At 43.4% G+C, this 17,518-nt stretch overlaps 1 protein-coding gene across 1 annotated transcript in view; it reads right to left on the bottom strand.

The window, feature by feature from the left end:
* The window catches only part of SLC38A1 (solute carrier family 38 member 1), a 60,366-nt gene extending 51,794 nt beyond the window's left edge, over positions 1–8,572 (bottom strand). Inside the window, exon 1 of the mRNA XM_057701578.1 lies at positions 7,132–8,572. The gene's annotated coding sequence lies outside the window, so the exon portion shown is untranslated. The remainder of the gene's footprint in view (positions 1–7,131) is intronic.
* Between the last annotated feature and the right edge of the window lie 8,946 nt (positions 8,573–17,518).

Below are 17,518 nucleotides of genomic sequence, written 5' to 3'. Positions count from 1 at the left end.
CTGAGAAGGCTGGAGGGAAGAGGTCTCTCGGGTTCCCTCCAGCTCAGAAAAATTTCCACAAATTCTTTTCGGACACACCAGCTGCCTGTGGGACCTCTCCACGTGGATGTTCACCGTGACCTCCAACTCCAGGTGCCTCACTGAACACATCACCCGACCTCACGCAACAGCTTTTCTATTTCTGTTCGAGATAATGTTCGTTCCCCTCCTCGCTCAGACACGGAACCTGGGTATCTAATCAGTCCTCAGCTCCTATCAACATTCTTTCACACCATCCCTTCCTTCCTCTCATTCCTCCCAGCTCCACAATCCCAGCCTGGCCGGTCGCCTCCCCCCCATGCTGCCTACTGAGCCCTACCCTCTCCATCTACAGACGCAGATTCTTCCTGAAAATCCATGCCTTGCACATTCCTCTTCCCCCCTTGCCAATCATAACTGTTCCTAACAGTCGAATCCCTGGAACCTCAAATTCAAAGCCCAGGCTGCTCTTAGCTCTCTCTTTAAATTTCTCTCCCACAATGTTCCTTCAGAAACTTCCATTGCTGTGACGGATCTACTTATAAGCAGTTTCCTGCTTTGCTCGCACCATCTTGGTCCTAACATACTTCCCACCCAACCCCTCTCCCACCAACCTCATGCCCACTTAAGTACAACATTTCTTTCCAAGCCCAGCTTGCTGGCGTGTGTGCTTTGATTTTTTTAATTATTATTATTTTTAATTTCAAGCCAACCTTCTCTGTGAGGTCTTCCACCAATGACCAACTCATGATTGATTATCTACCGGTGATGAATTCTTCCAGTGCTTTTGTATAGATTATTCATTGGCTTATAGCAAGGGTTCTTATATATTTTCACGATCTCTTTATGGAGTTAAGCAAAGCCTTACCTGGCCCAAAATGCCGGGAGTGCCGAGGGTGAGAAGCCCCCATTAAAGGATGCTCACAGAGGGATAAGGACGGACCATTTCTGCATGGGGCAGAGAGGAGCTGCTCACTCCCGTTGACAGATTGCCCCCTGCATCCTATCTTGTTCACAGTATCCCAACACCTGCTCCTACCACTCCACAACTCCTCTGTTCAGGTTCCCAGTTGATCTTTTATTTTTTTAATTTTTATTTTTTTATTTCACTATTTCATTTTATTGGAAAATATCTGACTAGGTAATACATGTACATAGTACAACATTCATAAAGTACAAAAGAGTCTACAGTGAAAAAAGCCTCTTTCACTCCTTATTCCCCCAAGAAGTTCCCTCCCATATTTCTTTCTATAAATTTTAGTTTTATTTTTTACATTAAAATCTTTGATTCACCCAGATGATCTTTTAAACGTCTGTTATCAACATGCCCAGCCTATGTTGGGGAGTTAACCTATCCATATTCAGATGTTTTGAAATTATTCTGTTTTCTCAAAGACAGAAAATATTAATAAACTCTAGAAGTTAATGAAGTTAACCTGTAACTCTGGATATAGGATGACGGACCATGTATTACATTTAAAAAAATTGAAGTTTAATTTAATTAAAACAGTGAGTGCCTTTGAGCAGTGTGAATACCACAAAAGTAAAAATCTTTCTCATCAACTGAAAATTCATAGATTCAAATAATTACGTACAGAGTTTAAAAACAGCCTGGAATAGTATAGTCTTTGAGAAATTATTTTTCTTTGCACATGTATGTTTTTGCTATAGTAATATCTCTGATCAGGATTATTATTGAACTAAAAACAATGAATGAGAGTTTTTTTTTTAAGTCCTAGCTAAGTTATGACAACTAACTCCCAACAAAATACTCTAGGAAAAACAGAAATAATGACAATTTGAAAGCACCACAAAATGGTAGATCATTTATACACATAAACATTTAAAAATATGCCTTTATTTGAAAAGAGAAAATATAATAAAACACACTATAACTAAATACCAAATGACGTTATAGTCCTTGAACAAGTTTTTTCTTCGCTTTGGACCTCTGTCTTAGATAGAATATACTCCCAGTTAATCAGTTAAGAGCTCTCCCAGTTCTAAAATTCTCTGAATTTATGATTCTGTAGACTTTCTTAATGAATCACTTTCAGAGATAAGAAGATGGGCTTGTGGACAAGTGTTCTGAATAGGTGACTTAGACTAGTAGTACTCAGTTCTGACTACACACAGGAATCACCTCGGGAGCTTTAGAAAAATAACAGTGATAATCCGCTCCCCTAACACACACCAGTTCCTGATTCGACTGGTCTAGGATGGGATCTCAGCATGGATATTTTAAATGCTCTGTGGGGGCTTCTAATGTGCTGCTGACATTAAGATCTACAGATTATATCAATACTAAGGGTTAACAGCAAATGCAGCCAGCGCCCAAGTAGGTAAGATAAATGAGCAAAGCAGATTGGGCACAAGAAACTGGAGAATATGTGTCTCATCTGTTTCAGTAAAAATAAGACATATATTTTGATTTTGTTTCAAGAAATAACAGAAATCCAGGTTTCAAGTTAAGTTCTGATACTGTGGACAACTAATTCCAAACAATTTTAAGAGAACATGGAGGTCCCACCAAATATACCCACAGGTTGCACTTGATTCTACAGCCAGCAGGTTGCAACGTGAACAAAACCCGTTCAGTAAATCAAGCGCAGCTTTTCTTTTGTGCTCTGTCCTGCTGCTCTTCCTCTCACAGCCTCCTCCTCCCAGACCTTGGGTCATAACCTCTCCCTTTCCTTTTCCTTTCCATTGTCTCTTTCTTTTCCAATCATCTTCATCACTCCTAAGAGATGGAAACTGAGACCCACACATTAAATCTTTATTTGGCTCTGGCTGTATCACTGGATGGGCTTCCATGCCGGGGAAAATTCAGGTTATAAATTGTAACCTGGGGCTGTGACTCTATGATATCAACAACTGGCTGGCTTTGTCAAGTCAGGGGAAAAGCCAGTCAAGCTCATAATTTTGCATTACCAAGACTTTATCAAACAGTATATGGAAGTCTTCATTTAATTTCTGCTTTTGTTTTGCTTGCTTTTAAATCTAAACCACTGCCTATGAGAATTATCCCTGGTGATTTTTTTGCTTGTTTGTTTGTTTGTTTTAAATTCCCATGTCTCGGCTCCACCGTAGGCTGACTAAATCTGAATCTCTGGAAATGGAGTCTGGGCATCAGTAGATTTTAAAAAACCCTAGGTGCGTCTAATGTGAAGCCCACGTTCAGGATCATTAATCTTGATCCATCTCCTAAAACTGCAGCTTAGCAGCATGTTTAACTCCAGATGGTTATCATCTTGAAGAGTTCTTTTAACTTGTTCAAGGATGCTCTTAGCTCTGTTCTCATTGAACCTTCACAACTAGAGTTAGGCGGCTGGGACACTATCATTAGCATTGGACAGATGAGATAAGGAGGCATTTAAAATGTTAACTGAGTTGCCCAAGTGGACCCAGCTAGTTATTGTCAAAGACACATTGTAGCTTCACCTGAGGCAGAGTTCCTTGATTGCAACATTGGTGCTTTCAAAGTCTCCCCAAACCATGGTGCTTCCCTATGACTGAATTCCTTTAAGCACAGTAAGTAACCCTAACACACAGGTGGTATGTAGAAAACCAACCAATAAAATTCAATCAACTTCCAGAAATAAGTGAAACAATGTTTTTAAAAGACTCAATTCAGGGTAAGTGTTCTAAGCTGTCTTTCTCTGAAGTCTATGATGCTATTTGGAATGTACTTCCTTCCACCAACCTGCTTTCCTCCACGCCACACCACTTTTCACAGATGCACATTCTCCCAGGGACTGAAAACATTCAGGTAGTTTCCATTAAGGTATTATTTTCAGGAAAGTATTTTCAAATGATTAAATATTCATTGACTATTAGAGGCAAGGGGAACTTTCCTGATCAACTTCCCCCACTTCCTCTGATAGATGAGAAACCTGAAGTCCCTTTTAATTCAACATATATGGACGACTAACACTGTGCCAAGCACTGCACATCCATTATCCTCATGAAACCCTCAACATAACTCACCATACCACTACATCATGTTTAACAAATAGGGGGAAAAGAAACCTGAAGCTCAAAAATGCTAAAAAAAAAATCTCGCCCAAGGTCCCTGGGGCAGGTAAGTTGAGACCTGGCATAGATTCAAAGTGTATGTCCTTATACCCCACCTTCCATCACCTGGACTGATGATAATGCAAAAAGCGAAAGATAAATTTTTATGAAAAGGCTAAGAGGTGATCAGTGAACACTTATTTGAGGAGGTAAAAAAGTGGCATTTGGGCTAAGCCTTCACAAATATATAGCATTTCAGTAGGCATTCCAGTTTGGACTCAACATCAATATTGAGGCAGAAAAGTGACAGAAAGGGTACAGGGTGAACTGGAAGAAAGAGATGGAAAGAAGTGAGCAGCAGATTGTGGAGGGTCCTGAGTGCCCAGCTAAGGAATTTAGACTTTAATTGTAGGTGACTGGAACCCACTGAAGGTTTTCAGAAGCAAGGTCATTTAAAAATGAGTTCTAAAAATATAGATCACATGGAAGTGTCGAAATTGAATTAGGGGAGCAGAGCTTGGTAAGGAAGCCACCAACTAGAAGCCCATTACACTTCCTTTGCCGGCTGCTTCACTCTTCACTATGCACTGTGCCTGCGTCTGCTCCCCTGAGCGCGGGTTTCTTCAGGGCACCTCCATGTCTGTTTCACGGTTCTTGTATCCCAACCGACTGCTGCAATGGCCCTGTCTAGGTCAGGTGACAGAGACCTAAGAACCCGGGCATTGGGCACGGGGATGAAAAGACAGGTTTGTGGGGCATCTGCAGGCGCCTGGTAACTGCTAAGAAGTGGAGGGAAGGTAAGAGAGAAGGAGAAGCAGAGCAGAAAAAGACTCTGACGTTTCAACTTAGCAGGGGAACAAATAATGAGAAACGGAAAGAAAGTAATGGTCAACAGCAGCATAAAGTGCTGAATGAGATGTTTTGGCCAAGGTCTCAATCCAATAGGCATTTATTAAGCAGCTACCCTGTGCTGGGCATTAGGGAAACAGTAATGAATAAGACTGGCTTTTGCCCTCAAGTATCACCCAGAGGGAGGAAAAGACAGCCTAGCAATAAGCAGGTGCCTGGCCTCTTCATCTCAGGACAAATGTCCCCTCTCACACAGGCCCTCCTAGAGGCTCATCAATCTCAAGCACCCTCCCCCATCACATGATCCTGTTTTATTTCTTCACTGCAGGAACATATCTCCAAAATTCATTTATAGGTTCATCTGCTGTTTGTTTCCCGCAGGAGAATGGAAGTCTCACAGAAGCAGGAACTTTATCTTGTTAGTTGCTAACTGCCACATAAAGCCTCAATAGGAAACACTCATTGGATGTGCTGGGGGGAAAAAAGTGAATAAAACTCATCAAGGTTAAGACATCAAGCCAAACTAGGTGATTTTTTGATGCCTAAGGCGGCATACTGAGAACTGAAGTACCTTTGAAGAGAAAAGTCATTTTGAGATTGGGGCTCAAACCGAAATTCAGGGGGCCCACCATGGATCAGAGCCCTGACTTAGCTGTTTTGCATAGATTTCAGGAATACCCACCCTGAGAGAGATATTTAACAATGAGGCCAGCCAGCCACCTAGCTCAGGTTTTATTTTCGTTGTCCTTCTGACGTCAGAAAAAGCACGAGTTGCTGCTATCAAGGTGACAAATTACAGTCTTGCTGGGCCCTGCAGTCTGCAAACCACAGATTTATCCTCTCCTCCCTCTTATATTAAAAATTTTTAAGTCCACAGCAGAGATGTCAGATCCCTTTCCAAATGCAAATAAATACTGTTTCCTAGCGCTCGGGTCATTTTCACTCATGAAATACACCACCAGGGATTCGGCTGCGAAAGTATGTGGCAGTCAGGTTTTCATCGGAGAACCAGCGCGATAAAAACCCGGTCCGCGCCGCAGAGTGAGACACAAAGGACTCTCAATTGTAGCACCACCTTCTCAAGCCGAAGACAGCCTGTGAAAGGCACCCGAAACGCCCTGACGCGGTTACCGCGAAATTCCTTTTGCCGCCATATGCGCTTGTACCTTCTCTGATTACAGTTCAGTCCAAACCGAGGGCCGGGCGATTCCGCAGGGAAGCGGCGCCCAGGCAGCCCTGTAACCTGAGGATCGCAGTGGGTGCCGAGGAGCCCGATGCTCCGGGAGGCGGATTACGGCGGTGCGGGCGCGAGCACCGGGGCGAAGAAGCACTTTTCTTCCGGGCACGGCCGCGGCGAGGTTAAAGGCCTTTTGTGGCAACATTTAGGGACGCGAGCGAGATGCGGGGCGTGGGGGGAGAAGGTGCGAGTGCAGGCGAGGACCGTCCGCGCCCGGCCCCGCGCAAGCGGTGGCCTTTTGTTCGCCAGCTCCAGCCGATTCCAGCTCTCAGAGCCGCACTTCTCTCTTTCTTGATTTGGGAAAGAACCTCTTTGGGGCGGCAAAGGGCAGTGAGTCACTGCCAGCATCCTTTATTAATCACTCCCCACCCCCCCACCCCCCCCCCCCCCCAACAAACACACACACTGCCCGCATCCTCCCACTCCTGTTCGTACTGAGAGCCCGGCAGAGCTCCAGAAGGGCCGGCAAGCGTGCTCCTATTTACTCGGGCTCCGCGCCTCCGCTCCCCGGCCCCGCGGCCGGTCCCCGAGACCCAGCCGGCCGCACACACAGCCCCGGGGACATCACATGCCCTCCTCCCGGTCTTGCGGTCACAGTAAATTCCTGGCAAATGCCCGGCATTCAAACACTCCTCGAATATGCAGTCGCATCCTCACCTCGGCTGCGCTCTCCAGACCCGCATGGTCCCTAACCCTCGCATGATTTAACTAGATCTGGTGGCACAATCTGCCACTAAGAAAACAGACCCTAAAAGTAAGCCACGGCCCACGCAAAGGTGAAATCAGGGGCTCCGGCACCTCCTTACACTGCCGCGGGCGGTCAGGAGAACCGGGGATCTGGAGTTTTCTTTTCCTAAAAGCAAAACCCGAACGCATCCGACACAGCCGGGCACTCTTTCCTCGCATGCCGCATGGACGACTTCTGCGTTAACGCCTCCTCCCAACATCTAAAACCTCGCTTTCCTCCCCGCCGCCGGCCTTCAGCTCTCCCCGGGAAAGAGAAATCACCTTACCTCGGGCAATAAAGGGAAAAGTGGCAAAAGGAGACGTCAAGGTATCCGCCCTTCCGGGATTTTCCCCCGGCCGTGCGATGTCCTTTGTGTCAAGGTCTGGCTGCCTCGGCGGAGGAAAGGTGGCCTCCGTCAGCGAGGACTGGAGGAGGGGTGGTGGGGCTGAGCGTGGTGTCGCGGATTTCCGACGAAGGTGAAGGGCGGCGACCTTCAGGCGGAGCGGCGTGGCCGCCCTAGCTCACACTCTCCTGGCTCTCCTCCTCCTTTCCGGGCCGATTGCATCAGAATCTCCCCCCACCACCAACCCCCACCCACACGGTACTCGCCAGCCTAGCACTTACATCCACACCCTCGGCTGCTGAGGGTCTCGAATCGCAGTCATTCTCCTACTGGGGGCCGCATCGCCCTTGCGCATCCATGGCTCGTGATGGTTTAGCGGGGAAACTCAGGCTGTTCGTCCCGCGTCCAGCGTGCCGTCGCCTCCCCTCCTGCACGCCCGCTCTTTAAGCGAAGCTGCGTGTCCCTGAGCGGTGCCCGTCACATGGTGTCTCTGCCGGCGGCCGCCCCTTGCTGCCTCCTTGTCGCCGCGCGCCCGCCGAGGATGCCGCGACCGCGGCCGGCGGATCCTGAGCATCGGGGAAAGAGGGAGGGAGGGGTTGCGGGGCGCGCGTGTGCCGGGCGCGCCCGCGGTGGCACCGGGAGCGGAGGCTGTGCGCAGCCTGGACACCTGCCCCGCGCCCCCCCTGGGACCCGGCAGCGAGCCAAGAGCCCAGCTGCGGCGACGGCGGCGGCTGGAGACTGGGAGCCCTCGGGGATGAAGGGGGGGGGGGGGGCGGCTTGGAGGGCGCGGAAGCCGGCGAGGAGGCCTGCGCCAGGGGGCCGGGGGGCGCATTTGGGGTCCGGGCCGGGGCGCGCGAGCGAGGGGAGTTGCATTGTGGGAAGGGCGCCGCGCGAGGACGGCCGCCTGCGTGGCGGGTCCGCGCGCAGCCCCGCGAGCCGCTGCGGGCCGCGAGGGAGCGGCGTGTCGGCTCCCCCGGGACAGCGTCCCCCGGGGGTCGCCGGGGGGAGGGGCCGAAGCGGCCGGGACAGCGCGGAGCGCGGGCACCTCTGGAAACCCTTTGTCCGCAGCCCGCAGTGGGAGGCGCCGCCTTTCTTCCGGATCCAGCGCCCGCAGACCTCGCCAGCCCTCCCCGAGATACGTGCTGGAGGGGCTCTGTTTGGGGGAACTGGGTGGTTTCGCGGAGCTGGGGGCGCGCTCTGGCCCCGCGGGGAGACCCCACGTGGTTCCGCCCCCGGCTCCGAGCGGCGGGGGGCGAGGAGCGCGGCGCCCCCAATCGGGGCGTCAGCGGGGAGCGAGGGCGCAGGGCGCGGGGCCCGGTTCCCTTTCTTTCGCTCGCTCTTTGTTCCGGGCACGGCCCCTCTGGACGGACGGGGTACTTCCTTGCAGGGAAGTGTTTCCTGAAAATGGCGACAGGAAATCCCACCTGCGCGTCAGCCAGTTAGACTTGTCAGCACAGCGCGAATGTGTGGGGTGGAAACTCGAGCCTTTTATTGACAGGAATGGTTCCGTCTCCGCGTTCCATCAAAACAGGAAAGGGAAGGTGAATCATCTTTCAAAAATTAATCTACCTGGAGCATTTCAAGCCGGCAGACCGAGGAGCCTCTGTCATGGAGTGGCTTTCACTTTTTAGTCACCGCTGGGAAAGCGAGAGGACAACCAGACGCCTCATCACCGACTAAAATCCTCATTCCGTCGAATGGCAGACATTGGTCTTCGTTAGTTCAGCGGTGTCTGTCAGAGAACCCTATTCAGAAGGCCGGCTCTTGAATCAACCTGAGAACCTGAAAGGCAGTGCAAACAGAAGAGGGAAGATGGTGGATGGGCAGCCTCACACAGGCCTGCGATCACCTTCTGCCTCTGACACTGCTTCCCTCGCCTGCTTCACTTTTGTCCTTAGTTCTGTTTCCAAATTTGTAAAAAAAAAAAAAAAAAAAAAGAGGGTTAGTAGTACCCACATCATAATAATATTCTACAGGTCACCAAAAAATTGCTTCTTCTCCCCCGTCCTTTCTAGAGGAAGCTAATTTGGAAGGAAATTTTAAGTAGTGGGCACTGTGAGCCTGGCAGAGATGATTCTTGTGAATAAGGTAGGAAATCTGCACAAAGTAGGTAGACTGTGAACGTAGGTCCGTAAGCGGGTTGAAATGTTTACCTTATTCACCAGTGTTTGAAGAACATCTGATCACGAGCTTATCTTTTGATTATGGTTTGAACTTATTTGTTAGTTTCTGTGTACCAAAGACAGCAGTTAGGTAGCGTTTTTAAAATTGGATTCAATAGTAATGCGTTGGGCTTCACTCCTTGCCAGCTACCGTGCTAAAGACTTTACATGTAAATATTATTACATGTCATCCTTTCAACTACTCAATTCGGTATTATCCTGTTTGTATAAACAAGAAAGCAGTTTTGAAGAGGCTAAGTTGGCCACATTCACTTGAGACAATAAGTGGTGAAAGAGGACGTGAGGGAAGTGGTTCCTGTTCAGGCCTGAATTCAAAGTCCACTCTCAGGCAAAACCGTGATGCCCCAACCATTTGCAACTGGACAGTCTTGGGCTTTGAGTGTGGAAAGAGATCTTCACCCCTCATCTGGATTTTAGTTGACAGCCTGGAACTGAAGTGTAGACATCGACATGGAGGCTGAAGTGAAGAAGCTGCTGTGGGAAGGATTGTGGGGAAGACGGGTGGGAGTGGTGTTCAGGATGGCTGCCCGGTCACTTCAGTGTGGCCTTTCCTCCAAAACTGCTTGTAGGTGAAACTTCCTTTCAGAGGTCCTTTCAGTAGCTCAGCAATTAAACCCAATTGCTGTGGTCTCAAATGGGGGAAAGAGGTGTCGTGATGATGACTGCTATTCACTGTGTGCTTCCCAAGAGACAAGCAGCAGGATAAGCACCTTACAGGTGGTCTCTCGTTTAATCCTCATGTCATTCCTAAGAGGCGCGGACCATCCTAACCCCTCATTCAGAGCTTAAGGAATTTATTCCAAGTCCACCCAGTTCTAATTGGCATATCTAGATCTTACATCCAGAGCTGACTCCAAAACCAGTTTTCTATGCCTGGCTCTGTAATGTTCCCCGATGCTGAAACAACCTCCTTTGAGGGCCATGAGGTAGGATGAGTCCCAGGCCCCTCCACCCTCACATGAGGACCACTGCCCTATTTCCAGAGAGCCAGGAGTCAGTTTGCTCTGTAATAGGTTTCTAAGCCCCAAGAGCATAGTCAGTCCTATCTAATGTTACTGTGGACTTTCGCGATTGAGTAGATTTCCTCAAAAGATACTCAGGTAGTCAGGACCCATTAATAGGTTATACTGTGGACTGCTCTTTGGAACGGAGAAAAGAAAAATTCTGTCTCTGAAAGTGAGGTTGAAGCAGGAAGTTGTAGTGTGAAAGGAGAATTGAATCACCTCAGGTCACCTGGGAGTTTTCTAGTAGCTTCATAGGCCCTTTCCGGATGGTTCCAGGAAGGAGGGGCGGCTTTGTGAAGAAAGATCAGTCACTTCCCAAAAAAGGATTCAGCCTGAACTTGAGCCGCACCTGCTCTCATCCCAGCGTCACCCTGTACTCACCCGGGTTGCACTTCTTCTCCGTCTGGGTTGCCCAATAGGACAGCTGTGTGCTTTCCTCAATGGGTTTTCAAAGCTGTCCAGATATATCTGGTCTGATACCAGCAGACTTCTTGTGTATGAATTTTGAAATAGGATCAAAACTATCTTCTGAATATGTATAGTTTTTTCCTTTTTAATAGGAAAGTCTGAATTTTGACAATAATGAAAAATAGAAATGCCAATTGGTACGGACGGCTTTTGCAGAATAAGTGTCCTGAAGATTTCCTGTTTCTAACAGAAGTAGTACGGCCAGCTATGAAAAAAATATTACCACATTATAAAATAAGTAATTTATTTTGAAATCAGTCTTTCATTCCTATTTATAGGGTCTGCCCTACAACAACAGATGGTCTTTAAAATTATTAATGTTTCTTTTGACTGATGTAATCACATTTCTTTGCCCGATTAACCCTTTTTACCAACTTTGATGTTCCTTGGATCTCATCCATAGATGACAATATTTTGACAATAGGAGTTAATTAAAGCAACAGCAGCAAAAAGTAAATTTGCAACTAAAAGAGTCCCCAGTCATCTGGGCTATCCTGCAGATATGTGGTGCCAGGTTTCCTACCCGCCTTGGTAGCACTGTGACCAGGCCTGCTGTCACCTCTTCCAGCACTGCGATGCACATTATACCTCATCTGATTTGTAATTGGCTCTGGCAGGAGGTCAACAGCTCCCACTGACTCTAAACTGAATTTAAATTAAAATCCCAGAGCAGAGCTCTTAAAAAGTGTCTATTGTTTCTGATTTTGGCCCAGGTCAGCTTTATAGGGTCACTGTTAAGAGAAGAGGAATGAAGGTTCGTTAGGTATTGTGACTGTATGGCAATACAGTCTCATTCATTTAAGCTCAACTAAAGACCCAGGGCCAGTGATCAGCCCCAGAAGTTAAATGTCTAATTTACATGACGTGTATGTGTTGAGTCAACTCACACGGATCTCCCTAGCATGTTTCCAAATGAGGTAATGAGACCCATCTCATAGTCAAATGACTCCATGTCTCCAGAGTATTCACCACAATGCTTGGCACATAATAAGTGCACAATAAATGGTATCTGTTACTATGTTGCACACTTTGCAAAAATAAGCACAAGGCAATGAATTTTCAAAGCCCAAGTTTATAGGCACAAAGTATTCTGCAGTGCTCACTCCACACTGAAACAGCTGTCAAGCCCACACCTCTACTCCCATTCCTCCCAATACAGGAGTAAAAAGACAAGGTATTTATTAGAAAATAGTCCTCCGTGTTAACTCCAAACTTTACCATTAAAGTGAGAAAGTGAAGTTTAGATGCTGCATAAGAATGTGCTAATTAAAAAGTAGAAGTGTTCTGAAATCGAGTATAACATCTACATTTATTAATGGTGCCAGTATAAGTTGGTACAACTTTTTGTGAGGTAGCAATTTAGTGATTAAGAATGTGGGCTCTGAAGCCAAATTTTCTGAGTTCTAATTCTGGCTCCATAGTGTACTCAGTGCACTAGCTCTGTGATCTTCGTTGAGTTGCGTAACTTCTCTGTGCCTCAGTTTCCTCATCTTTAAAATATACCTACCTTATATGGTTATATGAAATATGTTTGCTAATATGTGTAAACACTTAAAATAAGTCACAACATATCTTAGAAATTTAATAAATAATAATAATAATTGCCAGGAAATAATTTGGCAGTACGTAGGAAGAACTTAGATCCCACTGGTGTCACTTCTGGAAATCTGCTTCCTAAAAATAATGCACAGAGATGTTCACAAATAGCACAGAAGGTAAGGGCACAGGCTTTGGAATCAGGAAAGTAAAGGTAAAAAGCATGTTTGAAAGTATTCATTCAAAGCAGGGATAACATAAATTCATAAAAGACAGATTCAAATTAAATACTCAGGTGGCTAGGCTAGAGGAGACCTATAAACCCTCCAAAAACCCTGAGAGACACTTTGGGAAACAGAATACAGGGCTGACTGTCCCTTAGTCCTGATCCAGCGTGATTACTCTTATTTTCTTATTAGTTTGGGTGTCCAAAGGCAATATAGCCAGAGAAAGGATCTTCATCCCAGACTGAGAGAAAGAAAGTGATAGCAGGGAAGTGATGAAAGGCATCAAGGGAAGTGAGGCTATATAGATAAGAAAATGAGAAAGTGAATGACAAGATCCAAAGGCAGGAAACAAGCCACAGATGCATAGCATGAGCTAATTCAGGCCAGGTCATCTCAGGAAGCTGGAGGGGGACTCCTTGATGGTAAAATCTTGCTGGGCGGAAATGTAGTTTTTGTCTTCTCTGCTGTAAAGGTAGCTTTGGGGAAGAAGAGTTGGTTTTGTCTTTGTTTTTTCTATTCCTTCTGGGAAGCAATAAAATGGGAAGAACCCTGTTCATTACTTGAGTAGAGTAACATGCTTTACTATTAAATAAGTTTCTGTTCTAAGTAATTGTGCTTAAAATAGGAAATACCCAGTAAGTTTCAGTGTGCTTGATTTTGAAGGACTATTTATTCAGTTATATTTTAGACATCCAGTGCTATTTCATAATCACAAGTGGGGTAATTTTAATGAGATTTATTGATATGTTTATAGTTAACTATACGCACACATATATGTACTTCTCAAATAAAATACTCACAGTTTTTGATTCAGATGTAACATGTCCAAAATTGAACTCATCATTTTTCCCCCAACCCAAACCCTCCTTTTCCCCATCGACCCCATCTTGGGAAAATGTACCATTGTGGTACAGCTGCTCAGGCGAGAGGTAACGGAGCATCTTAGTGTCTCCTTCACCTTTCGCATCCAACTGATGCATTCTTTGAACTAACATTTACCAAGTGCCAGGCATTCTGCTAGTCTTTCACGGAGCTTAGAGAGACCAACATTCTGCAAATGATCTCGCCAGTGGATGTATAATTTATAGATGGAGAGAAAAGGACTCAGCATGACTCTCTAGGGTACCAGAGGCACACGCACTGGGCTGGGAATCGGGGGAGTCTTCCCTGAAGACATGAGTTTTGTTTGAGTTCTATCCTCTTTATGCTGAGAGTTTTAATAAGGAGGGGGTGATGGACATGATCCAGCGAGCATTTTCAAAGGAATAATTACCAGTCCTATCACTCCACCTCCTAAATACTTCTATCATTTGTTCCTTTTCCTTCCTCCTTACAACCATAGCTAGTATGAGCCTCCAATAACACGCTTCTGGGGAAAGTCCTGTTCAAAAGGCACTGCTCATGTACCTCATCCTTAAAAACATCTTGATTTTACTTCTGTGACATAATATGTACTCATATATACTTGTCAGTAATACATCTGTATTCCTCTCCTACTTATTATGTACATTAAAAACATTCACAAAGCTTAAAATTACATAGCAGGAGTTTACACTTATTTGTTAATATTTTTTTCTATTACTAAAATGTGTTTCTAATTATTATTCAAGTATTAACAGTTTAGTGAGATAAATTTGATTCACTATATTTTTAAAATCTTATTTTCACACTCTGTGTTACAGCAGTTCACAAGTCAGGTTCCAAATCTGATTAATTGTGACTCTTGAATTTAATGGCTGTCATAGCTGGAAGAGGGACCTCGCAGAGACATGGGGACCCAATGGAGGCAGTGTACTGCTGGCTGTACTTATCAAATCAAGCTATTCAGTTCTTAATCCTATCCACTAATTGACAAAGATTTACTTTTTCATTGTTACTCTACAAAGGTACATTAGATAAAGGTATCACTCATGGTTGTGGAAGTGAGCCATGGACCCTATTTGATAATTCTGAATTTGTTTTAATGGACGTCTTATCACATTTGATTAGACGGTCATTGCTTTACCTTGCAATGTGGCTGACCAAAGAGCTCTCTCTAGGAGTGAAAGTGTCAGCTCTACTTTTTCTTGTTTCCTTATGCTTGTATTATTATTATTTTCCATCTGAAGTTTCTTTAGAGAATCTTTTAAATCTACTTTGTCCATTTTTGGAGGACAAGTTAAACTAGATAAAACAGAAAATATAATTTGTAAATTCACGAACCAAGCATACAGAGACACAATACATTGCAATATACTGAAAGGGGACAAATTAACCAAGGCAGCACTGTCACCATCTGTGCTCCTTCCTCAAGGTACCTGGGATGCTGCAGGGGGCCATCCAATGTGTGGGCTGAGGGAGAGCCACCATCAATCTATTCATCTAAATAGGAGGTACACTATTTTCTCCCTGCAGCCCACTTTGTTACCCCGCTTTAGCCTTCCATGAGAGCTGATCTCCCTCCAGCCACTCTTGGCCACCTAATCTCTTCACAACAGTTTAGAAGTCGCTGACCTGAGTTGGCAGTTTCTGAAACCCATTGAAATTATTTATTCACAGACTATCTTCCCCATCAGTCTACAAGCTTCATAAAGGTAGATGGCATGTTTTTAACTGTTTCCAAGCACCTTGGGCATAATAGAAGCTAAATAAATATTTGTTCAATTAATGAATGTATGAATGAATAAGTAGAATATCTTTACAGTTAAGTAGCTTTTCTATTGAATTTAAATTTCAGGTCCTTAAAATAACAAGGAATATTAAAATATATATATAAAATATTTATCAAATGTACATTTAGCTAAGTTTTTAGAGTCTGAGAGCCTATATACACAAATCAAATGAATACCATTTTTGGAATCTTGTGATGAATAAATTACCATTTTAAAACATCAAGAGTAAGTGCCTGTTGAATGACACTTTTAAAAGGAAAAAAGGAACATCAACCTATGTTTAAAAAGTAATGTATTACTATTGATACTGTGTATTAAAATAGATGACTAATGAGAACGTACTGAATAGCACAGAGAACTCTACTCAAAGCTCTGTGGTTACCTAAATGAGAAGGAAATCCAAAAAGAGGGGAAATAAAAATAAATGGTCAAAAAAAATCAAAAGAAGAATGACGGGAAAATTACATGAAATTCAAGTATCAGACTCCATAAATAGTTTTATTAGAGCACTTGTTAAAAAAAAGTAATGTATTAACCTATAATGGAAAAGAATCTGAAAAGGATTATATATATAGATATGTATATATATATCTGAATCACTTTGCTGTACACCTGAAACATTGTAAATCAAGTATACTTCAGTAAGAAATAAAAATTTTAGAAATTAAAAAAAATTAAGTATGTATTTAGTTTTACAGGGCTCTAGTTTCTAGGAAATATCTGGAAAATTCAGAGCCCCAACCACTTAAAAATTACCATCCCTTAATAGCAAGTGTGGTTTCTACTTCCAGACTTATCTGGATAAGTGCCAGCATTCTCTAAGTCACATTTGCTGTATGAAATTAACATTTGTTAATGGAGTCTAATTAAATTTTGTAATTAAAAAAAAAGTTATGTTAATTTGTTCTGCTGTTCCTCTTTGCTCTTCTTATAATAATTAGTATTTAGACATCATCCTATAGTTCAGATACAAAGCACTTAGTAATATCAATTTAATAATGAATTCAAGAGTTCTTTCTCTATATTCAATATTGTAACTGATCAAAAAAGAAATGCACTGATCTTTCCTTTTCAATTTTAAAAAGGAATAGAATGAAAGAAAATTGTCTTTTTGCTGCATTTATTTTTTTACTACTGTATTTTCATCCTCTGCTCTACTGACTGTAAAGTATTCAATACTCTCCCATCAATAAAAATAAAGAAAGAGAGGATGGAGCAGACAGGGAAGGGGAAAAAAGGGGGGGAAATTTCCCTTGATTTTACATTTCTCTCTGGCTATAGCTCTTGTCTTTCTTCCATTTAAGGGCTAAGCTTCTCCAAAGAACAGTTAACAATAGGTTTTCCAATTCTGTACCTCCCATTCACTTTTTAAATACACACACACACACACACACACACACACACACAATTGTAAAACTTATTCTCACTGTGGAAAAGTTGGAAAACGCAGTCAAATGTAAAGAAAAAAACCAAAATCATTCGTAAGTGTATAGACTCTAGCTAGCCACTGTTGACATTTAGTTCATTTTGTATATGTGCAAACCATTGTTATAATCAGAATCATGTCCAGTTTTGTATTTTTGTGACATTAAATTTTGATCATTTTACCAGATTATTAAAAATTCTTCAAAAACATAAAATTTTAAGAGTACAAAGTAGTCCATCATACAGTTTCACAATCATTCTCATTGATTTCAGATTTTTACTTTTTTATATGTGTATAATACTCTCCCATCTCTTTTTATTTAGATAAATAAATTATAGATAAAATATAGATAATTTACAAATAAATTATAATAAATAAATTATAGATAAATTTCTAGAAGGGAATTTCAGGGTTAAAATGTAGCAATGTTTTAAAATACTTGCTACAAATTTAAAATTACTTTCCAGAAAGAAAGTATGCATTAAAACATTAATAATATGTGAGGGTGCTCATGGCATTGCAGTTTCAGCATTCTTGGGTATTATAATTTTACTCATTTTTATTAATTTAGTAGGTGAAAAAGAATTTCTGGGTTTAATTTGCATTTCTTTTGTTACCAATCTTATTGAACTTTTAAAATGTGCTTATTAGATCTTTTATTTCTTCTCTGAATTGCATATCATGTGCTTCACTCATTTTCTCCTAATATTTTAGTGTTTTTAAATCCATTTGTGTAAGCTTTTTATATTTTAAAAGTCATAATTGTAGCTACATATTTTCCATTTTTGTCTGCCTTTTATTTTTTTAATGTTAAGTTCATTGACATTTTTATGTC

This window comes from Hippopotamus amphibius, chromosome 12 (genome assembly GCF_030028045.1).
Source record: "Hippopotamus amphibius kiboko isolate mHipAmp2 chromosome 12, mHipAmp2.hap2, whole genome shotgun sequence".
Taxonomy (NCBI): Eukaryota; Metazoa; Chordata; class Mammalia; order Artiodactyla; family Hippopotamidae; genus Hippopotamus; species Hippopotamus amphibius.
Note: the sequence above shows the minus strand (reverse complement) of the source record. Positions and strands in the feature narration are given on the sequence as shown.